We start from the raw sequence: 26,055 nt of genomic DNA, 5'->3' as shown, positions 1-26,055 counted from the left end.
ATGAGAATGGACTGATACCGTAAGCTGGTACCAGTAGAGTGGGCTGCTGCTGTGAAGATACCCAAAAACATGGAAGCGACTTTGGAGCTGGGTAACAGGCAAGGGTTGGAATAGTTTGGAGGACTCAGAAGAAGACAGAAAAATGTGGGAAAGTTTGGAACTTCCTAGAGACTTGTTGAAAGGCTTTGACTAAAATGCTGATAGTGATATGGACAATAAAGTTTAGGGTAAGGTGGTCTCAGATGGAGACGAGGAACTTGGGAACTGGAGTAAAGGTCACTCTTGCTATGCAAAGACACTGGTGGCATTTTGCCCCTGACCTAGATATATGTGGAACTTTGAACTTGAGAGAGATAATTTAGGGTATCTGGCAGAAGAAATTTTAAGTGGCAGAGTGTTCGAAGGAAATAGAGCATAAAAGTTTGAAAAATTTGCAGCTTGATGATGCAGTAGAAAAGAAAAACCCATTTTCTGGGGAGAAATTAAAGCCAGCAGCAGAAATTTGCATAAGTAACAAGGAGTCAAAAGCTAATCACCAAGACAAAGGGGGAAAATGTCTCCAGGGCATGTCAGAGACCTTCAGAGCAGCCCTTCCCATCACAGGCCCAGAGGCCGAGGAGGGAAAAATGGTTTCTTGGGCTGGGTCCAGGGACCCCCTACTGTGTGCAGCCTCAGGATCTGGTGCCCTGCATCCCAGCTCCTCCAGCCATGGCTAAAAGGGGCCAAGGTACAGCTCAGGCCATGGTTTCAGAGGATTCAAGCCCCAAGCCTAGGCACTTTCCACATGGTGCATAGAAGTAAAGAACTGAGGTTTGGGAACCTCCACCTAGATTTCAGAGGATGTATGGAAACCCCTGGATATCCAGGCAGAACGCTGCTGCAGGGGCAGAGCCCTCATGAGAACCTGTGCTAGGGCACTGCAGAAGGAAAATGTCAGGTTGGAGCCTCCACACAGAGTCCCCACTGGGGCACTGCCTAGTGGACCTGTGAGAAGAGGGCCACTGTCCTCCAGATCCCAGAATGGTAGGTCCATCAACAGCTTGCACTGTGTACCTGGAAAAGCTGCGGGCACTTGACACCAACCTATGAAAGCAGCTCAGAAGGGGGCTGTACCCTGCAAAGCCACATGGGCAGAGCTGCCCAGGGCTGTGGGAGCCTATCTCTTGCATCAGCATGATCTGGATGTAAGACATGGAATCAAAGGAGATCATTTTGGAACTTTAAGGTTTAATGACTGCCCCATCAGATTTGGACTTGGATGGGGCCTATAGCCCCTTTGTTTTGGCCAGTGTCTCCCATTTGGATTGGGTGTATTTACCCAATGTCTGTACCCCCACTGTACCTAGGAAGTAACTAACTTGCTTTTGATTTGACAGGCTTATAGGTGGAAGGGACTTGCCTTGTCTCAGATGAGACTTTGGACTTGAACTTTTGAGTTAATTCTGAAATGAATTAAGACTTTGGGGGAGTGTTGGGAGGGCATGATTGGCTTTGAAATGTGAGGACATGAGATTTGGGAGGGGCCAAGGGTGAAATGATATGATTTGGCTGTGTCTCCACCCAAATCTCACCTTGAACTGTAGTCCCCATAATCCCCACGTGTCATGGGGGGTACCCAATGGGAGGTAATTGAATCATGAGGGCGGTTACCTCCACGCTCTTCTTGTGATAGTGAGTGAGTTGTCATAAGATCTGATGGTTTTAGAAGGATTTTTTCTCCCTTCACTCTGCATTTCTCCTTGCTGCTGCCATGTGTAAAAGGACATGTTTACCTCCCCTTCCACCATGATTGTAAGTTTCCTGAGGCCTTCCCAGCCCTGCAGAACTGTGAGTCAATTAAACCTCTTTCTTTCATAAATTACCCAGTCTTGATTGTGTCCTTATAGAAACATGAGAATTGACTAATACACTAACAGATCCAAAAATCTCAACAAGCCCCCAAAATGTATAAAAACAACTACATCAAGAAGCACCATAATAAAATCACTTAGAGAAAATTTTAAAAGCTTTTTTCTAAAATATAGACACAGTATATACAGGGGATCAAGAATAACTACTTACTTCTAATCAGAAACAATGCAAACAAGAAGACAATAGTACATATTCAATACATTAAAATAAAAAAAAACTTGTCCTAGAAGCCTATATCCAGTAAAAATATTTTCAAAACCATAAGTGATATAAAGACATTTTAGACAAACAAATCTGAGATAATTTAGGTGCAACAAATCAGCATTGTATTAAATATTATAGAAAATGCAGATCTAAATAAAGGAATGCAAGAAATGATAAATGTGTATTAATAAAAAAGCTTTTTTCCTCACTTAAAAAATACTTTTTAAAATATAATTAACTGCTCAAAGCAAATATAATAATATTGTAGCAAGGGATATATACCATATGTAAGAGTAAAAGTAGGATAACAATAGGAACACAAAGGAAGGAAGGAAAAAAGGGTATTGGGCTGGGTGCAGTAGCTCATGCCTGTAATCCTAGCACTTTGGGAGGCCAAGGCGGGTGGATCACCTGAGGGCAGGAGTTCAAGACCAGCCTGGACAACATGATTAAATCCTGTCTCTACTAAAACTACAAAAATTAGCTGGGCGTGGTGGTGGGTGCCTGTAATCCCAGCTACTCAGGAGGCTGAGGTTGCAGTGAGCTGAGATCGTGCCACTGCACTCCAACCTGGGTGACAGAGCAAGACTCCATCTCAAAAAAAAAAAAGTAAGTGTATTGTTGTAAAATTCTCATATAATAAGTGGTTAATAGTATTTGAAGGTAGACTGTTATAACTCAAAGATGAATATTCCTAGGGAAACGACCAAAATAATTGAGGACACTACTATAGCTAAGAAGCCAGTGAGCATAATAAAAATAGAATACTAAAAATACTCAATTCAAAAGAGAAAAAGAACAGGGAAATATATAAAACACACATGGGACAAACAGAAAACAAATAGTAGGATGATATCCTTAAAATATATAAATAATTACATTAAATGTCAATCAAGTAAATGATCCAATCAAAAGGCAAAGATTGTGAGTCTGGATTAAAAAATAAATAAGACCTCACTGTATGCTGTCTGCAAAAATCACACTTTAAATATAAATACATAGGTTAAAAGTGAAGGAAAATTATATACATTAATTTTATAAAACATGGAATTGATATATTAACTTAAAACAAAGATTTCAACACTCTGTGTAATACCTGAGATAGTACAGTACATTTCTTAATGAAAAAAGGTTCAGTTCATCAGTTAAAAACACAACAAAATGGCACACACCCATCCTTATTATTCTTCATTCTCTTATGTTACTTTATTCTTCTTCTTATGGGTTTATCACCATCAGAGCTATATAAACTCTGTTTATTGATAGTCTCTATTAGAATGTAAGCTATCCAAAAGTAGAAACTTGTACTACTTTGCCTATCATTGTGTCCTCGCCACCTAAACAGTGCCTGGATTATAGAATAACTCAATAATTATTTGTTGAATAATTGAAAAAATATCCCATTTAACCTGAAATAGGTTAAGGTTATTAGGTGCTTGGAATCAAACCACGGTTACATAATAGATTTTTCTAATACCAAAATAACAAATTTCAATACTTAGAAAGTCTGTAAATATAGATTGTTAGGCATGAGATAATAATTGTTTTTACTCCCTTTTGAATCAAGTTGCTTTTTATTGTTTTAAATAGTGTAGATATTTACTGGAAACACAGGATTAAACAAAAGTACTAAACACTTGGCTACTGACTTCGTAAAACTTGGGGTGGATGGGTAAAAAGATGACATAAGATAATGGAACTCAGCTACTGGATTTGACTCCTATATAATCTAGAGCCATTTAATTGAACTTTCTAGCATTATGGAAAATTCTATGTCTGTGTTTTTCAATATGATGGCCATTATCCATATGTGTCTACTAAGCACATGAAAGTGGCTAGGGAAACTGAGGAAGTGAATGTTTAATTTCATTCTATTTGAATTAATTTAGATATAAACTTTAATAGCCACGTGTGGCTAGCAGCTCCCATTTTGGCATGGCCAGCCCAGATATTCGCATGTGCTGGATTCTCCTCACTGGACCCTTGCTTTCTTTTATGTAGACTTAGACATCCTTTTTTTGTAGCATTTGTCATGACAGAAATAATTTAACATCTCTATTTCCTACCATTGAATGGGGCCAGTGTCTGTCTCTTTCACAGCTTTTATCCATAGCATGGTTCTATGATCTGTGCCTGGTTTACAGAAATTGCCCCAAAAATATTTGTTGAATGAATGAATCAACAAAAATACATTTCACTGCCATCTCTATGGAAGGAAAGATGATCCCATTAATTATGTATGTTTATCTCAATGTCATAGGTGGCTGAGTAAAAACTAAACATGGCCCAAATTTTCCCCATCTGTGTAATAAAAATGATGAGTTCAGATATAAGAGTTTCCAAACGTTGAGGAGCCTTTGGAGAACCTAATAAGAGAGGTCCTCCGAAAACAACCTTCTTCTTCAGACTTCATTTGAAAATAAGGAGAGTCAAATGGAAGCAAAGTTAGGCCATGTGTTTCTATGTATGAGACCCAAGTAGTGTCACGTTAACTAAATTCCAGATTAGACAGAATTACTCGCTAATTCACTGGCAATTCTACACTGAACTAGTTCTTTCACACAGGTGCGAGGCTATACCTAAGTAAGACTTAGGAGATAGACATAGAGTGGCTTGTATTCTCTGAAGATAAGTTCCTTTTCAAGTAGAACAAGATGAAAGCTAAGCAGAAAATGCCCAGCTTTTATTTCCAATTAAAGTAGCCAGTTTGTGTATAATATAATTGAGCTAAATAAGTGTTCTCTTACTCATGTGCATTTATCTGACCATAAACAATTGCTAAAATAAATTGCAAATGAGATTACCCAATAACTAGATCTCTCTCAGTGAGTGAGCCATCTTCCCCAGAGGTTTAACATGTCTCCATTAATATCTCCGTAATACACAAAATAAAATGCTCTGGTAATTTCATGATATCTAGAGTTGGCCATTTTGTTGAATAAAATATTTTATATTTATGGTGCTTTTGAAAACAGGAAAAAATTTAGAATCAAATAAAAATTATGGCAAAGGGGAGGGGTACGTGTCACTAGGGCCTTGAAGTGAAAGTTGAATAAGATGAGGGAGATGAAGTTGGCATTTGATAACAGGAAGTCAGAGGTTAGTCAGAGAGGGAAAAATTGAAAGAAAAGATTTGTTAAAAAAGAGAGTCTCCGCAGAACTCAGCAGTTCTCTGGAAAATGGAATGACATCTAAAGCTCCCATCTACCCTCTGATGCCAGCAAGAGAACTCCTCTTTGCTTCTGCCAGCTCTCATAATGAAGACAGGGAGTGCTAGAGGATTCTTTTTAACTGCTTCTTGATTGGAGTAAACCCGTCCAGAGAAGATAGGTATAAAAACCACGAATGACGAGGGAGGAAATATATCAAGTTTACCCAGAATTCAAAGACACCAATGAATTATTCATTAGACTAGGGAACAATTGAAGTGCTTCCTCTAGGCAAGGAGTAGCTCCAGAATACAAGTGGGATCTGGCCAAGAGACAGGATGAAAAAGAGAGAAAAGAAGAATCAAAATGAAAAGAGTAAGTAGTAGTATGCCTGCTGCCATAGAGTGAGCCAACTGGGAAAATGATAGGAATGGCAGCCAATGTCTACATCAAAGAGATAGTGCCTCGAACTTGTGCAAGAAAACTACTTGAGTGTTTTTTAAATAACAATTTTTAAAAAACCAAATTAGAATTTCATGTTTCCTTGCCAAAATTCATTTACCATTAAAAAACAATTGCACATTTCAGGCCGGGCGCGGTGGCTCACGCCTGTAATCCCAACACTCTAGGAGGCCAAGGCGGGCAGATCACGAGGTCAGGAGATGGAGACCATCCTGGCTAAAATGGTGAAACCCCGTCTCTACTAAAAATACAAAGAAAAAAAAAAAAGTTAGCCGGGCGTGGTGGTGGGTGCCTGTAGTCCCAGCTACTTGGGAGGCTGAGGCAGGAGAATGGCGTGAACCCAGGAGGCGGAGCTTGCAGTGAGCCAAGATCACACCACTGCACTCCAGCCTGGGCGACAGAGCGAGACTCTGCCTCAAAAAAAAAAAAAAAAATTGCACATTTCAAAATGCATCTAAAAATAATTTTCTGTTCCTGAATTTATGTGTTTCAAATTAAAAAATGTCTAACATAAAACAGTAACAGTCCCTTCAGCCTGACTTAAAGAAACTTAGTTTTCAGATCCATTTTTCTCTCCCTTATTCTTGCCCATCTTATTTTTCTTTTCATTCCTTGTTTCAAAGAATTCTGTATACAATCTCTGACAATAAATGTGTGTTGTTCAATAAATGGTAGTCGTGCATGTAAATATAACTAATGTCATGCATGTAAGTGTAACTAATGTAGGGGTGTATGGTACTTACCAACTTTTTAGGATAAGCAGTTTTAAAATAAATCACATATCCTCCTCTCTACCACGGTAGTGAAAGTAACAGAAAATCTGGAGTCAAAAGGATATATTTAAAGAGGACTTTTATTTTACTAAGTTTTGTTTTCTGGTGGACAATTTATCATTGATTACATGGCCTCAAAAAAGAGAAAGATGATAAAAGTAAAAATAAATGTGAAAATCAAAGACCTCAGGGTCTGAAAGAAATATTGATGTTGCTACTCCTTTGCCTTTGCTTAGGACTTTACTAGAATGAGCTCAGATGCATGAAAATGTCTCTCCCGTGCTAGCTTGGTCCTGCGAGAGGGAACTCGTGTACTTCTCATGGGCTGATCATGCCTTGTCAAGCTCTCTCAGGACACAGCAGGCTTCCCTTTGTCAGATGTACTCAAGCACATGCTGGACCACCTTCTTCCAAAAAGAGGAGATGGGAAAGAGAGAACTCATAGGTACATTTTCAGAGCTTTGGAATCAAAGCACTATCACCATTGAATGTATTACAATTTTGAAAGCACATTCACATGATGTGAAAGTTAGTCTAGAAATTCCTCAGGAGCAGAGGATGTTACTTTTCCATTTCAGTATCTTTTATGTCTGGCAGGAAAAATAGTTTCTCAATAAATGTTTTTTGAACTAAACAACTGAGTTGCTCTAATTTGTGGGTGCCCTAATCTTAAAACTCGTTGACTTTAATATGAATCTATGAGGTCAAAAAAAAGATGAAAAACACCTGTCTTTTAATGCACACTAAGAAAAAGGCTACACAAAATTTCCTTACAGTTAATTTGGACATTCAGAGTGGTCGAAAATTACAAATGATATGGAAGTATGGCACATAATGTTCCTGTTGCCATGGATGAGGAGAATTACTGTCCTAAAACTCTGCTTCCCTCATCTGATTCAGTGTGTCTGAGCCAACTATGAGTGCTGTGTTACCTCCAGGATGGCTCACTATGATCTATTACTTCTTAAGTTCACAGTGCTATCTGGCCATCTGAGAAGAGGGATTTCCATCATGCAGTGACTACCAGAAGCTCATACCCCTTTGAGGCACCTTCTGTCTTTGAACAGTCTAGGTCACACTGATCCTCATTACAACTATCCCTTTGCTATAATCATCACTTCCACAGAATCACTGTCCTTTCATTTAATCTATGTGCAAAACCCAAAGCATAGAAAAACTAGGTCTGATTTAGCTCTTCCTATACAAGGACTACTAAATCCTGCTGTTTTAACAACTACAAAGCTTGGGGGATTTGTGCTACTGATAATTCAGTCTTCAATACTGCCCAACAGTCTCTAAGGATCAATACTCAGTTATCTCTACTAATCATTTTCAACTTACACATTTAACTTACTGTGTCACCATCACTTTTTCTTCTTATTCTTGGTAGATGATTTTTTTCTGGTTCACTAATAGATCAAGATTCCTCTAGGTAAGGCTTCACTAAGTTTCCTCCTTCAGTACCTGCACGCCTACATGGTTATCCTCCCATCCACCTACACACACCATTTGGATCCCATCTCTGCTGTTTCCTTGTAAACTTTGTTCCAAAAACCAACCCTTTCTTACCATGGAAGTAAATTTCCATCACTCTTTCAAAAACCAAATTTCCATCACTGTTTCAGGAATGAAGAACTCTGGAGTCAGATAGATCTGGGTTTGAATTAAGACTTTCCACATCCTAGCTATGTGTCTTCCAACAAACTACATTTATATACCCATTCAACAAATATTTTCTGCTCTTCTACTTTGTCAGCTACCAAGTCAGACATTATGACACAGTCCTTGCCCAGTAGGAGATAGAGAAAATAATCCCATCATTATGTGTGACAAGAAAAATACATTAATTTATAAACACTTATTATCCTTCTCCTCATTGTCACACCCACCCTTTTATAGTGCTGGCCTAGAATGGGAAAACTGATGGGGATTTTCATGCAAGCTGTGATATCAATGCTTGTCCAGAAAACCATAAGGGAAACATGTAGCAGGAAGCACAGAACAAATGCAGTGTGGCCAAGAGGGCTAGAGAAGGGTTAGAAAGGAAAGACGTCACACCACTGTGACTGAGAGAAGAAAGAGACTTTCTGAAAAGGGGGTTGAAGAGAGAGAAATGAAGGAGTGAACTTAAAGCCGAGGGAATTTGGGATAAAAGAAATGTGTGTAAAGATGCTATTTAGTGAGTTTGCTGAGCAACGAGCAGGTTATCCGCCTTCTCAATCTCTATGGATAACAATCTGTTAGGTCTCACTTCTTCTATAGTCAGAAATCTGCTTTGAATATTATAACCTTTAAGTCTAAGAGAGGCCAGCATCAGCCCATATGGGTTGTGAAAGTATTTAATTATAACTGTGATCAATGGTTTATAGAAAAAGTCAGAGGCACTTAAAATACAAATAACAGGAGACCAAAGTCAAAGATGTGATCCCTGAGGTTTGGGCATTTAACCTGAAAAGAAAAGAGTTTGACTTCAGAAGCAAACTCTCTACGCCTAACCTGTAAAATATGTGTCCTAGTCTATTTTCTGCTGCTTTAACAGAATACCACAAACTGGGTAATTAATGAAGAAAGGAGCCTTATTTGGCTCATGGTTCTGGAGCCTTGGAAGTCCAAGATCAAGGGGCTGAATCTGGTGAGGGCTTCTTGCTGCAAAACATGGCAGAAGGCATCACATGGTGATGAAGTGCACACTGAGAGCAAGAAAATAAATGAGGGCCAAAGTCCTAAAATAACTAACCGATTCCAGAGATTACGGTAATCCATTCATGATGCCACTATACATCTATTAGAATGGCCAAAATCCAGAACACTGACAACACCACATGCTGGTGAGGATGAGGAGCAACAGAAACTCTATTCATCACTGGTAGGAATGTGAAATGGTACCGCCTCTTTTGAAGACAATTTGGCAGTTTCTTACAAAAGTAAATATACTCTTACCATATAACTCGGCATTTCTGCTCCTTGGTACCTACCCATAATTGAAAATGTATGTCCACATAAAACCCTGCATATGGATGTTTATGGCAGCTTTATTCATAATTGTCACATTGGTTTGGAAGCAATCAAAATAGCCGATGAATGAATAAACTTAGTACAAATGAGCTTATCAAGTCATGAAGAGAAATAGAAGAAACTTAAGTACATATTACTAAGTAAAAGAAGCCAATGTGAAAAGGCTACACTATGATTCCAACTTTATGATATTCTGGAAAAGGTACATCTATGGAGAAAATAAAATTATTAGTGGCTGCCAAAGGTCGAGTAGAGGGAGAGATGGGTAGGCAGGGCACAGCGGATGTTCAGGGCAGCGAAACTATTCTGTATGATGCTGCAATGGTATAAACATGCCATTAGACATTTGTCAAAACACATAGACTCCAGCACCAAGAGTGAATGCTAATGTACACTATACAATTTGGGTGTCAATGTAGGTTCATCAGTAATGACAAATGTACCATTCTAATGGTGGATATTAAGAGAATTTGATAGTGGGGAAAGCTGTTGAGGGGAGGCAGAGAATATATGGGAACTCTGTACTTTTCACTCAATTTTTCTGTAAACCTAAAACTGATCTAAAAACTGAAAAGTTTATTAACAAAAAATTCTGTGAACAAAAAAGGAGTAAGAAATGCACTGAAGTTGACAGAGAATCAGATTTTAGAGTACTATAGTGTCAACACTTTAATATTCATGCTGTAGCTGAGCATTTGAAATCAGAATACCATTGCATTAAATAAAATGTAATAAATGTTGGTACAAAACATATACCATTAATTATTTGTAAGGAAGATAACAAATAAAATAATTCCATTAAAGTATGTTTTACTTAAAATCATAGATTTTAACTGATGTTGAAAATATTGAAGAAAATAGAGCATAGAAAAATCCATAGAGAGGAACGACACACGCTGGAGCCGGTCGAAGGGTGGAGGATGGGAGGAGGGAGAGGATCAGGAAGAATAACTAATGGGTACTAGGCTTAATACCTAGGTGACAAAATAATCTGTACCACAAATCCCTGTGACATAAGTTTACCTATGTAGGAAACCTGCACTTCTACCTCCAAACTTAAAAGGTAAGTTTAAAAGAAGGGGGTAATACATGAAAAGTAAAAGAAAGAAAGAAAGCAAAAGAGCAAACATTCACTTAACGCAAAAAATATAAAGGAAGAATGGAGGAACAAAGGAACAAAAGACATGGTATCTACAGAAAACAAAAAGCAAAAGGCAAGCATGAATACAATCGTGTTAACATTAAAATAAATGTGAATGGATTAAACAATCCAATCAAAAAAAAGAGAAAGGGTGTTCATTTAGTTTTCTTTTACAGAAGGAACTAAAAATCTAAAAATGCTCTGATTTATTGACTTTGACGATACAACAGTCATCAATTAAGAGTATTTTGAAATGCGGAAAGATAACTATTACTATAAATAGCACATTACGGACTTTGCACATAACTACAGAAGATACTAGCAAACAAAATATATTTTATATATATAGAAAGACAGAAATTAAAAGAAAGTTAATAAAACAGGAACTAATGGCATGCAAAAACAGTCACAATATATTTTAAATTAAAAGTGAGATACCAACTATACATACAGCATGAATGTAATTTTGTAACATATATGATACGAAATGCATAATTATATATGTAGAAAAACGCTGGAATGGAAATTTTAAAGTTAATGCTGTTATCTCTGAATAATGGTTGATTCTAATTTTTCACTCATTATTTATTTATGTGTTTTCTACACCTCCTTTAATGTTTTTATGTAATATACATAAACACAAAAATGTAAACATAAAAACTCCAATTCAAATATAAATTGAGTATGGGTCATAATAATTCAATATTATTTGGCCATCAATCTTAAGCCATGAGAGCAAATAAGGGGATTAATAACAACCTAAAATCACTACCTCAGCCAAACCTGTACAAAGCAGGAGACAATGAACTAATGGGAGCCAGGAATTGATAATGCCAAGATAAAATATTAAAAAGTTATTAAAAGCATTTCTGCCAAGTTGAAAGCCATAAACATAATACAATAACTGGAGCATGATTCATAGAAAGCATCAATTCTCCCTTATATAGAATGAGCCCAGGGAATTGCTTTCAAATCATCATGGCTTCACAGAATGCAGTCTCTCATGTGTACAGATCCAGGAATTTGGTGTTGCACACAGCACTGTGGTATACTGCAACTAGTTTGGTAATTAAATCTTTCTCCTTGGTTCCCCTAGTAGGTTTCAGCCAAGGAGATCAAATTCCTTTACTTTCACAGCAAACATGCATTGTACAGTCACCTTTTGATGAATAAGTGAAGTTGGCAGCTTCCTCATGAATAGAGTGGCTTTGTTAAGCATCACTTTTTCCGGGAGGGCTTGGAGAGGACATTTGTCCCCCTCTTTTGTCCGCTAGTCACAACATAGACTAAGTTGGATAGGCAAGCCTGCTTATAACTGAATTCGCTTAAACACCCTACTCCCAACTAAACACTCTAATGTTAAAACAGGTGAGGTGCAAGTAAATGTGCTTGAATGAAGTGTAGTACTGGTTAGTAAAACCCTAATGATTGCTTAAATCACATTTAAATGACATACTCAGAAAAACCATTCATTTTTTTTTAACCTCCTTTCTATCTTTTAGCTTCAGAAAACATCATTTGCCCCAAATTAGGCCAAAGGACTATGGCAACCCAGCCTTCTGATTTTCCAGTCAAAGACGGACTCAAAGGCTCGTTTCTAAGACCATACTTTACCCTGCAAAATACTCAGCCTCAACCATTAATTGGAGAAAAAAACTGTCAGAACACCTCTCCAAACGTCATACAGGGGGAAAAAAATTATTCTAAAATGTGACTAAGTACTTTGCCATAAGAACTAATCTAGAATATATTTTTTCTTTTTCTTTAGTCTGGACTCCATATGGCATTCCTGGCTAGTTAAGCCATCCAATACACACATTTATTTTGTTCTTAAAATAATAGTAACCAAAATAGATGCAAAAATTATGTGTAAAAAATAATGGCTAACTCAAATTTTCCCAGAACTTCAGCTACATTTAAGACGTTAGTTTCCAATGACAGTAACCCATATAAAAATGCATAATATATGAGATGTCAGTGACGATTCTGTGGCTTTTAGTACATTAACAATACAATGTTGTTTAATCATATCTTTATCTAGTTTCAAAATGTTTTCGTTGCTCCAAAATAAAATGCTGTACCCATTAAGCAATTACTTCCCATTCCCCTAACTCCAAGCTCCCGGCAATGACCAATCTGTTTTCTGTGTTTATATATTTACCTATTTTTGATATTTAATTAAAAATTGTACAATATGTAATCTTTTCGTCTGGCTTCTTTTACTTACATTAACCTTCTTCAGCTTCATCCATGCTATAGCATGCATCAGTACTTCTTTTTTTTTTTTTTTTTTTGAGATGTAGTCTCGCTCTGTCGCCCAGGCTGGAGTGCAGTGGCGCGATCTCGACTCACTGCAAGCTCCACCTCCCGGGTTCACGCCATTTTCCCACCTCAGCCTCCGGAGTAGCTGGGACTACAGGCACCCACCACCACACCAGGCTAATTTTGTTTTTGTATTTTTGGTAGAGATGGAGTTTCACTGTGTTAACCAGGATGGTCTCGATCTCCTGACCTCGTGATCCACCCGCCTCGACCTCCCAAAGTCCTGGGATTACAGGCGTGAGCCACCCTGCCCGGCCAGTACTTCATTTTTTTATGACTGAAGAATATTCCATTGTATGGATATTCCACAATTTGCTTATTCATTCATCTGTTGATGGATGTTTGAGCTGTTTCTATCTTTCGGCTATTCTCAATAGTGCTATTAATATTCATGCACGAGTATTTGTCTGAATGTCTGTTTTCAATTCTCCGGGGATTATACCTTGGAGTGGAATTAGTGGTTCATATGGTAAATTTGTTTACCTTTTGAAGGAACCACCAAACTCTTCTTCACAGTGGCTTACCCATTTTACCTTTCCACCAGCAATGCACAAGGGTCCAGTTTCTCCACATATTAACCAACATTTGCTGTTTTCTATTTTCTTCTTTACTTCTTTTTAAACTTGTAGCCATATTCATGGGTGTAAAGCGTTCTCTTTGTGGTTTTTAATGTGTATCTCTCTAATAAGAGATAACGCTGAGCATCTTTTCATGTGCTTATTTTGAAGCCATTTGTGTATCTTCTGTGGAGAAATATCTGTTGCAGTCCTTTTCCCATTTCTTAATTAGTTTTTTTGGTTTTGTTGTTGTTGTTGAGTTGTAAGACATCTTTATTTACTCTGGACATGATACTTTTCATATTAATGATTTTCAAGTTTCTCCCATTCTGAAAATTACCTTTTAACTTTCCTGAGAACGTTCTTTGATGTACAAAAATTTGGAATGTAGGGGTGTTTCAACATAAGAAAATCAATCAATGTAATAAATTATATTAAAAGCATGAAGGGGAGAAATTGCATGATTATCTCATTCGGAGAAACACACGCAAAAAGTATTTCACAAAATCAAGCATTCTTTCATGATAAAGACACACAATAATAGAAGGGAACTTCCTCAACATGGTAAGAAACACTTGTGACAAATGCACAGCTCATATCATACTCAATGTTGAAGACTGACAGCTTCCCCTCTAAAATCAGGAATAAGAAAAAGATCCCTGCTTTCAGCATTGCTATTCCGTTTTACTGGAAGTTCTAGCCAGAGCCATTTGGCAAGAAAAAAGGTATTCAAATTGGAAGGAAAGATGTAAAATTATCTTTATTCATGGATGGCATGATCCTATATATAGAAAATCTCAAAAATTCCACACAAAAACTGAAGCTAATAAACAATTTAGGAAACTTCAGGGTATGAGATCACCACATAAAACACCACTGTCTTTATAAACTGGTAATTAACAACCCAGAAACGAAATTATGAAAACAATTCTACTTATATTTTCATTAAAAAATAGAATGCCTAGGAATACATTTAACCAAGTAGGTGAAAGATTTGTACATTGAAAACTATAAAACATTACTGAAAAAAATTAAAGGAGCTCTAAATAAATGGTAAAAAAAATCCCATGTTTATGGATTAGAAGAGTTAATATCATTAGGACAGCAATCCCTATACTGCCCAAAACAAACTCTAGTAAAAATTTAATGCAATCCCTATCAAAATCCCAGCAGGTTTTTGTTTTTTTTTTTTTTTGCAGAAATGGTAAATCAGTTTTTCAAATTCACATGGAATTATAAGGAGTCTCAAATAGCCAAAACAATCTTGAGAAAGAACAACATTGGAAGACTCATGCTTTCCAATTTAAAAACTTGCTACAAAGCTACAGTGTTACAAGAGTATAGTATTGGCTAAAGGATAGACAAACAGACCAAAGGGATGAGTTTCAAAGTCCAGAAATCAACCCACACCTCTATGACTAATTGATTTTTGATGAGGGTGCCAAGACCAGTCAATGGGGGAAAAATAGTCTCTTTAACTAGTGGTGCTGGGACAACTAAACAGCCATTTTGTATTACTCAAATGACTGTGATAAAAATGTCATCGGTACACTTAAAGCAATATGCAGAGGAATTAGAATAATTGGCAACTACTTTCACTTCAAAATTACCTTGAGCAGACACAGTCAGTGCTCTGCCCACATTCCTGGCACAGCCTTTGACTGCCATTGCAGCTGGCTGCTGGGCATCTTTCTGCCTGGCTCTGCATCTCTGTGCCTGAGGGCACTCAGTTCCTGAGCCAAGAAAGGCCACTCTGGTCACAGAAAGGCAGGCTGGAAATGATAGAATGAACACCCCTGGGAGCAGCCTTTAATTCATTTTCAGAAGTTGGTGTTTAAATAGAGCAGCGCCATTGTTTCTTGGGTGGGAAAATTCTGAGACATGTGTTCTGCAATATGCCCCAGAGTTTCTCTGTGTGATTACGCTCCCACATTACGCTACCGCGGAAGTAGACTGAATAGTGCACATTCTATTGGCTTCCTTCTCTTCTTTTATATCACTTCCTCACTCCTCTTATAATGACCCTGAACCCTCCAGAAAAGCATTTAAATCTCTGTCTTAGGATCTAATTCTGTGGGAACCTAAGTCCCAGACTAAACAGCAGCAACAACTTTTCATTGAGTCTCATCTAATACAAGGTTTCATTCTAAATATTAGGAATTCAGTAATGAACGAGATACTGATATCATTTGGCTGTGTCCCCACCCAAATCTCACCTTGAATTGAAATAATCCCCATGTACCAAGGGCAGGGCCAGGTGGAGATAACTGAATCACGGGGGCAGTTTCCCCCATACTGTTCTCATGATAGTGAATAAGTCTCATGAGATCTGACGGTTTTATACATGAGAGTTCCCCTGCACAACCTCTCTTGCCTGCCGCTATGTAAGACATGCCTTTGCTCTTCCTTCACTTTTCACCATGATTGTGAGGCCTCCCCAGCCATGTGGAACTGTGAGTCCATTAAACCTCTTTCCTTCATAAATTACTGAGTCTCAGGTATGTCTTTATTAGCCACATGAGAACAGACTAATACAGATACTCATTGATCTTGAGCTCACAGTGTAATTTAGTATTATTGTAGTCCTTGATGTTATTAAAACAGTAAAATTTTAGACATGAATGGATCATATAACATTCCTATAAGAGTGTTACATGCTGACCTCAAGCATCTAAACTTATAGATGTTAGGTAACCAATAGTGTCACATAAAAACCTAGTGTTTAGAAAATGATGTGAATCTAGCATCTGCTTTCTTGTTCTAGATTTGCTGGAGAAACACCAGCCTGAAACAAACCAATTTAAGATGCATGAATGAGAAACAAGGTTTTATGTAATGGAAGAGTGAGCGTAACAGCTGTGTGGCTTAGAGAAAAGTGAGTGTGCGCTTTATGTTTTCTTTGTCATGGCACATTGAATTCTATCACATGCCCAGAAACACAGCAGCAAGATGAAAACATAGGCCAATAACCGGAGTTGTAGGCGTGTAAGGAGAGGTAGTCATTTGACAGAGTTAAGTCCTCAACACAGTGCCTGAGCTTGTAGATCCAGCACTCTAGCTGCATTTTCAAGGGTCCGAGGTCAAACATAGGTGCATGGTTCCACACCACAGCCTGTCATGCCTGCTCAAAAACAATTCTCAAAACCTCCAACTGCTTCCCTTTTTTCAACAGGCCAAAGATGCAGAAGAAGGTGACTGGGGGAATCATAAAACACTATGGAAAATTCCAGGAGCCTCCATTCCTGACCAGTCTGGAAAACCAGGTTCCTGCCCCGGACCCTTGCCTTCACCATTTGAAAATCCCTTTCTCCTGTGAAGAATTCAGGAAGCAAAGACACTTCTGCTTGTTTAAGGCAAGAATTGAGCAACAAAGAAAACTATGAAATATGAACAGAAGTCTAACCAAAATCTCAATTACTCCGATTTAATCAGTACACATTGTATGCACATATCAAAGTATCACCTGCGCCCCATGAATATGTACAGTTTTAGGTATCAATTTTTAAAAACAAGAAGAAAAGTTAAATTTTAGCAAAAAAAAAAAAAAAAAAAAAGAAGGTGAAAAACTCTCCAAGGCTGGGGAGGAATTCAGACGATTCTTTCAAAACTGTCATCCTTATTTCCTTTATTCACAGAACCAGTTTCACAAGAAACAAGCTCTTTACCATCTCCCTTTACTCAACAAAACCTGTATTTTTCTTTCCCTTATAAAAGTTTGATCAGTTATACAGACAGAATCACCATAAAAAGACAATAAAGTGTTTAAATATTTCTTTGGTTTCAAACTCTGACAAAAAGAAGTAGTCCCAGAAAGTGTATATAATCGTCTTCATATGAATTCTCAGGGTATAAGAAAGCCCTGGGCCGGGGCCAAAATAAGAAGTGTTGAGCTACCCAAAAATGACTTGGCTAGTCAGGAGGGTAAGAAAGTCTGGGATTAAAGCAGTTTTCATAAAGTGTTCATTGGCTCAGTTAGAATAGTTGCCTTCCTGTTGGCAAAGAAATCATAAGGGAAACAACATGCGAAGACCCTGCTGTTTCTCCCACCCATGACTGTTTTTCTTTTGATTCGTTTATTATGTAAGAACAGCAGAACTCTCCAGATGGGAATGAGGGACAGAGTCTAGACATCATTTATTGGCCACTGAATAGTGGAAACAAGTCTGCAACATCGACTATTTTTCTCTTTTGGACTCCTCCCCCCACCCCAATTTACCACTTGTTTTACACTGCACACTCTGAAAAGTTAAATGATCCTGACACTTAGAATTACTCAAAAGCTAGAAAGATATTCCCAACGGTGTCAGAAACGGCTGCTCCCTTTTCCTGAGACAGCTACTCGGGCCAGTTGCTCCATCAGAAAGGCCTGTGATTGCTATCATGTCTGTGGTGTGTTTTCCTGCTACTCCTAGAAGGTTGCTTGCGAATGAGTAGTAAATGAAGCAGCAGTTGATCACAGTACACACAAGAGCAGCTTTTTCCCCCATTGGCAATGTTACTGAAAGACTCCTCCAGTCTTCAACTTGTTTTACTTCCTCTATTTCATAAAACTTTACCAAATGTTCACTCGGCACCAGGTGACAAGGTAAGCCAGAGAAATACAGTCAACAATACAAAGCCACTTAAATGAATCTACATTCAGGTTAGTAGGACAGATAAATAAGTTAGCAGTTTCAGGTCGCTTCTGTGTGACCTGGCCACTGCTTACTGCTCTGTCCTCGTAGCTCAGCACCTGTTTCTCGCAGTCTGCCCCACCACACCAGGCTCTCCCAGTCCCTCCAATGCCCATGCTGCTTCACGCTGCCAGCTTGGGATGCAGGCTGCTCTCCATGTCTGTGGTGGTCTTCCTTGGCTCTTCATTTGGCAAATATCTATGAATCCTTCAGGTCCTGGCTTAGAGGACACCTCACCAGGAAGCCTTCCCAGAGCCCAAGACTGGGCTCAGTGCTGCTCCAACATGCTCTCCCATAGAGTGTGGTGTTTCTCACACCATAACATAGATGCTGAGGCTCAGAGATACAGGGATTGTACCAATCACTTTATCGCTGAGGCTCAGAGATGCAGGGATTGTACCAATCACTTTATCTCTGAGACATGACGTCATGTCTAGTACAGGGCAGATGTCCAAGACATGCTTATTGAATGAGTGAATGAATGAATGACCAGACTAGAGCTATGAAGGAATTATTTTTCAATGTCTGTTTACCCTAAATCCTTACCTAAGTAGTTTTATGGGAATTGTGTAGAGTTCCTCTGGTGTTAGAAATTATTTTAAGGCTTTGTGTGACTATTTCCAAAATGGTAGTTGGTAATAGGGTAATAAAACAAGAAGCTTCTGTGGTTAAATACATTTGTCAAACTCTGGCGTAAACAAAATGAAACAGATTTATTGCAGAAAAGTCTCAGAAGCTTCAAAATACTCAGATGAAATGTAAGTCTACAAAAGGGGGCTGTGTGAAGCATTGCCTAAGCTTTCTTGGGCCAAAGAACCCTTTCATAACATACACACCGTGCCAACACTTCTCACGGGCTGCATGTCCTGCCCTGGGCACTGCTCATGGCCCTGAGGAGAAACAGTGAGTGAATGGGATCCCTGTCATCAAAAAAATGGCTGTCCAGTCAGGACAAACAGACAATAAACAGCCCAACAAACACATAATCAAATGATCAAATACAAAGAGGAGTTTAAAAATCCTTTCATCAGTGCTGCTAAGAGTTTATGATAAAATAATTAGTGAAATCACGATTGGAAGGGGTGGAAGAGTGATTAGGGAAGAGTGACTAGGGAAGTTTCATGCAACAGGTACATAAAGGTGAGAAGAAGCTGGTCTCAGCACCTCACACCTGTAATCCCAACACTCTGAGAGGCTGAGGTGGAAGGATCACTTGAGGCCAGGAGTGCCAGACCAGCTTGTGTGGCATATAGCTAAATTCCATCCCTATACAATTTTTTTTAATTATCTGGGCACGGTGGCATACACCTGTAGTCCCAGTTACTTGGGAGGCTGAGACAGGAAGACTGCTTGAGCCTAGGAGTTCAATGTTGTGGGGAACCATGATCACATCACTGCACTTCAGCCTGGTTGACAGGCTGATACATTACGTGGAGTGAGAGAGACTCTGTCTCTAAACAAGGAAAGAAAAAAAAATGATGAGACAGAGTCCTCAATGCAAACATCTTAACAAAAAGTATCCCAGGAATAGGGAGCAGCAGGTGTGAGGGCCTTGAGGTAGAGCAAGCTCAGTGTATCCCAGAACAGAAAGGAAGTTCAGAGGGGGTGAAGCCTGAGGAACAAAAGGAAGTTATGGTGGGAGGTAAGGGCTGAGAGTCAACGTAGGCCAGGTAGTACAGGGCCATGTGGTTCCAATTCAATATTGATTAAAACAGGAAGCCATTAAAGAATCTTGAGCCAGGGCCGGGGAGCGGTGGGGAACGTGGGTGATCTTTTTTAAAGATCATTCTGTTACCTCTTTTTGTCATCTTAAAATTTATAGTTAAAGGATGAAGAGAATTTCAATTAATGAAATACAAACAAAAGTGGCAATGAAATCAACACATATTATTCTGACATCAAGAAGCAAATTGTAGCAGTGGCAATACTAAAAATTCAGATCATACAAAAGTTGTAACTCATTTAGAGGAAGAAACAAACTGCAAAAAGAAATAATAAATAACTTTTTGGACTGTACCAATGACTAAAGAGAGTAAATTGCATGAACACATTGGGAAAAGATGTAAGTTTCTCCCTGACTTTCACAAATATAGTGAAAACTCAAAATACGCCACTTCCATGAGTGAATGGATGTTGTCAGCTCAAAGACTATGTAAGTTTAGTCATGGACCAAGAATGCTTGAAATGACTTGAACTCTTACAACTCATCTATGAAAGAGACTCAATAGAGGATTATCCGCATTTGACAACAATCCTAATAATCTACATGTAACCAGAGATGCGTTGTGAAGCTAAAAGTAACTTTTCCAAATTATTTTAACCAACAATGCTGGAAAAAAGGCTGAATTTTTTTTTTCTATTTTCCCTACAGAACACAGTTTTACAAAATTTTTGTTATATGTCAAGGCAAAATACAAGTAGCTCCCCGAACCCCTAAAAAAACAGGAAAAAAAATGTTATAAAGTTGTGGTAGGACATAAAGAAATCTTATTTTTCTGGATTTTATGTTTATAGCCTTTGTAAGCTTTTTAAAATGTATAACTTGTTATGTTGTTTCTGTCTCTCTAAACAAATATTTGCTTTGGTATTAATTATATATTTCTAAGTTTATACTATGTTTCTTAAAGAGGACATTGCCAACCTGGGTCTATGCTTGCATGGAGGTGTGAGACAGTCAAGGAACATAAGGAATTGGATGTGCATGGAAGATGAGTGACTAGAGATGAATAATGGACACAGGGAAACAGAAAGGATGACACAGGAAGTCCAAACTACTAAAATTGCTGGGCAGGGTGGTGCAAGCCTCTAATCCTGGCTACTTAGGAGGCTGAGGCGGGAGGATCCCAGACCAGCCTGGGCAACACAGTGAGGCTCTGTCTCAAAAAATAATAATAAAATAAAAATAAATTGAAATCTCCTTTTGCAGATTTAAAAGTTACATATAAATTAAGAAACAGGTCAGAGAAGACAACAGAGCTTTGGAGGGCTGAGCAGGCTATTTGAAAATAGTCTGGAATAAAGACCAGCCATATTTCCCCATAAGGCAGAAACTTTAACTTTTCTAGACATTGTGATATTAACTTTCCTTTATAGACTCCACATAATGTATCATGAGAATAGTACCATCTTACCAATTAAAAGAACATATACTCTAAAAGCATTTACTAAAATTTAATTAATAGCATTTAGTAAATTTAATTTAGTGTAATAAAACCTGATAATGTAGAAAGTTATTGCCTGGGTTTTTAAAATTTTTATGTCATTTCCCCTGAAAAAATATTAAAGAGAAAGTAATGCCTATATATGCATAATAGAATTAAAAGTTTCTAACAGAAAAACTTAAAAGGCATCTCTGAGGATTAAAATGTAGAGACTATGATCATATTTTAAAATTTATATTTACTTATTTTTGAGTAAACAATAATATATTTACATGTTTCATAAATCAATGAGAACAAAACTTTTTACAATGACACTCTCTGTCCTGTCCTTATCTCCCAGTTGCCAGTTCTCCTCTCCAGAGGAAATAAATATTATGATTTTTTTTTTTACAAACCATCTCAAAGATAGTCTATTCATTCTAAAAATGTATATACATTTTATACCTGCTTTTGCACAACTGCTCAAAGTGTCCTGCACCTTGCTTGTTTTCACTGAACAACACAGAAGAAATAATTTTAGATGAGTATCTGAACATCCAATATTTGTAATGGATGCAGACTTGTACATGACATTAATAAAACAAGCTTCCTATTCAGAGACATTTACACAGAACTAGATTTACTAAATATTAAAACATATTATAAAGCTATAATGATTAAAAGTGGTATAAGAATTGTTAAAGAGATCAATGGAACAGAGTAAGAAAGTCCAGAAATAGGCCGGGAATGGTGGCTCATGCCTGTAATCCCAGCACTTTGGGAGGCTGAGGCGGGTGGATCATGAGGTCAGGAGATCAAGACCATCCTGGCTAACACAGTGAAACCCCGTCTCTACTAAAAATACAAAAAATTAGCCGGGCGTGGTGGTGGGCACCTGTAGTCCCAGCTACTCAGGAGGCTGAGGCAGGAGAATGGCATGAACCTGGGAGGCGGAGCTTGCAGTGAGCCAAGATCGCGCCACTGCACTCTAGCCTAGGCAACACAACGAGACTCTGTCTCAAAGAAAAAAAAAAGAAAGCCCATAAATATAACCTTGTTGTTTTTAGCACATTTTTCATTAAATTTATTTCAAGGTACTTTATCATTTGTATGGGATTGTAAATTGGGTCTTCTCTTGCTGTATAGATTCTGTATATATTCTGCATATTCATTTTGAGTGCCTCTAACTTATGGAAGAGTTTTTCAGTTAATTGTCTAGACTATTTGAAGATATGCTACTATACAATTTGCCAATAAATAAAATTGTACCCTTCCTTTTTTCAATTTTCAGTTTTTAAACTTTATTCTCTTGTCACATTGCATTGGCTTATAGCTCCAGAAAAGTGCTAAAGACCAGAGACAGCAAACACCCTGGTACTATCTCTTATTTTAATGGGAATGTTTCTAACATTTCTTTCTTGCTAGTCATAATACTATCTTTAGCATTATTATAAATATATTTTATCGTGTCAATGAAGAATTCATCTATACTTGTTTTATAACAAATTTTCTTTTTATTAAGATTGGCTATTACTTATTCCTTTGTAATATCTGGGGAGATTAGCATATAATTTTTATGCTTAAATTCATTAATGTGGATGAGAATAGACTTATAAATATTAAAAAGGCTTGCATTCCTGAAATAAACACATTGATCATGGTGTTTTTTTTTAATGTTATGGAATCCTATATGTTAACATCGTATTTGTTTTCATATTATTATTTATAAATCATATTGGACTCGCCCATTTTTAATGGGTATTGGTTTTGTGGTCAGTGTGAAAAGGACTCCCTGGCAGGGCGCTTGGCCTCCCCACTGCACCCAGTTGTCCCCAGATGGAAGAAGAGAGTCCCTTCACACCTGCAGAAACAGGATCACTGCCCTGGCCCTGGCCCTAGGTGTCGGCCCTTGGCATAACTCTTGTTCAATCCTTGACAGCTGGTGCTCCAGCCCACCTGGTGTTTTCAGTAGGATTCCCACTGGATCCAAGGAGAAATGGGCCTATCTGGGCTGCCTTCTGCCAGGCCTGGGGTTCTCTTTCTTGTTAGGTTAGATGCCTGGATAAGACACAGGACACTGGCTCTGTGTTGTCCCTCACCCGTATGGATCCCTCATCAGTCCCCACCTTCCTCTTCCTTTTTTTGGTACCCTCCTTTGGTTGTCTCTTAGGTTATTTCCAGAGTTCAAAGTCGTATTTAGCAGGGAGGAGCAGGAAGAGAGGACTTGTTCAGACCTCAAGTTCGCAGTTAACTGAATAGATATTAGATGAAATCGCAGCATTCATAATAGTGATGTCATTAATACCAATCTCAGTGACTGCAGATTTCAGGAAAAAAACCCAAAACATCTCCTTCACCTAACCCTTCAGTACACTTATTTTTAAAGTGGGCCTCCATTTTGTAAAGCTGGCGTCAACAGAATGATCAGAGATGTGCGCAGTTTCCACTTGTTTCTAAACATTCGTGAATTTGGCTTTTTGTCTTATTTTATTTTTTCCCCCTAACGCCTCTGTGTCATCACAGTGAACACATATGGCTTTTTTCTTTTCTAGTAAACAACTAAAGATTTTCTACCCCCGTGTCTTTCTCCCATATCGCTTTTCTGCTAACATGATATCCCATAATAATCTTGATAATGTGATGTCACAATGGCCTCCTCATCTCATTGAGGCTCTATAAACTCCATTAACCTTCTATTCCTACAAACACCAGATCCTTCGTAACAAGCTCTAAGACGTAGGTTTCAGCATCACACAGGTGTTTTGATACTTGACAGTACTTAGAAGAATTGGGCCACCAATTATTCTGGAAATCTGGGCATATTTTGGTACAATTTCTGAGCCATGTAGAAGGTTCACAACTGTATACTTTAGGGTGAGATGTGTGAAGACAAGTGGAGCTTCCTTGTTTCTTGGGGCTGATCCAGTTTCTCAGTTTGTCAAACTTAGTCTGATCCAATAATTCAAATATTTCCTTAAGGAAATTCTGGGTGTTCTGTATCTTTTGCTCTTCTCCAAGGTAACTTCCAGGCCTTTTAGGTGAGCCTGTTGCAGTCTGGCTGTGGCATGAGTGCCAGAGAGCAGGGCCCTACAAATGCATAGCATTCTGCAACCTCCCCTGTGCTCTAGGTGAGCTGCCCCTCCCCGAGCCCACAGCACTGCAGTGTGCCTAACTCCACAGCCATCCAGGCATCGTGATGGCACTTCTTTCCAAAATCCTTGGTCTCAGCCACCTGCCTCATCCCTGAAGAATTTGCAAACTGCAGCCTTGGTCTCAAGCCTAGGAGTTTTGACTCCTTCATCATTTTCTGCAGGTATTTTAAAAATCTCCTGCACACCACACACAGGCTGTGGGACCAGGAGCCTGCCTCAGTCCTGTTTGTTTTGCCTCCTCTTTCGGCCAACCACACATCATGCTGGATGCCACCTGACCCCAGCTTCTCCTGGGAGAAACAGCCTTCCAGCTATAGCACTTCTCCTGGAATGTCCTTGGGGTTTTGCCCTACCTCTAGCTAAAACTCCCCCACTCCCAACCCCACACTGGGGTTCTATCCATGAAAAGAGAGATCAGGATGCACACTGACTTTTCTACCTTAGCACTTTCTTTTTTATTTCTTCCATCACCTTCCCGGCCAGGAATATGGGGCACTCTTATTTCTCCTTGCATTTCCTCAATCTCATACTCCCTCCCTTCTTCATATGGAATTCAATCTCTGGGACCCTTATTCTCTGGGACTCACTCTTGTGTCAGGAGAAGTCCCCCTATCAATAAAGGAGTACAAATCAGTGATTTTCAAAGTATTCTACCTGTAATACACAAAGACACTTACTGACCTATTTTGTCCTGTTTGAAGCACATTCTTCATCACATCTTGCTCACTAGAGAATGCTATCAGCAAAAATCTTCAGCTCATGTAATATTGATTGGGGTGGATGAAGGTGTATGTGTGCATTTCAACTTTAAGACAAGTGAGAATTAATAACCAGATAAAATTAGCAACATCGAGTCTAGTAATAATACATACCACATTGTCATTTCCTGCCAGAGGAACACTGGAGGCATGTTCAAACATTTATCACTATTTAGTATCCAGTTTTCATGAAGTATTTTACTGTCATCCCTAATTAATTCTACCTTTCAACAAGAAGCTTGGGATTGGCTGCTATTGTTATTCTACTCTTATATGTCAGGGAACTGAAGCAGAGGTTAATTAAATGACTTACTCTTATGCCCATAGGCTACGTTGGCAAGGCTGTCTTAACAGGGTTGCTGGCACAGATGGCCCAAAAGATGGAAATTTAAGTAACCCTGTTCCAGCAGGGGGCACCAGCTACATTACAAATTTGGGTACACCCTAGTATTCTGCTGGTTCAAAATCTTACAAGATGGTATACCCAAGAAAAGTATAGACTCCAAGTGTTGTGAAGAGGACACCGTTCCCTAGTATCCCTCACACCGAATACAGTTCTTGGGATATAGACAGACTAACAAATCAACAGTCACCTTCCTAGCATGTTTTAAACAGTTCAAGACAGGAGTTCTTACTCCCAAAGTTCAACCCATGATGATTTCTATAATCTTATAATCACAGTTATACTTTCATTCCTTTCGGTCTTAAGAATTTGAAGGCCTCATTTTTAAAACCCTGTAATAAAAATCTCTTGGAAAGGCAACTCCATTAATGGAAATGCTCCAGTCAGTGCTTAAG

This window comes from Gorilla gorilla, chromosome 14 (genome assembly GCF_029281585.2).
Source record: "Gorilla gorilla gorilla isolate KB3781 chromosome 14, NHGRI_mGorGor1-v2.1_pri, whole genome shotgun sequence".
Taxonomy (NCBI): domain Eukaryota; kingdom Metazoa; phylum Chordata; class Mammalia; order Primates; family Hominidae; genus Gorilla; species Gorilla gorilla.
Note: the sequence above shows the minus strand (reverse complement) of the source record.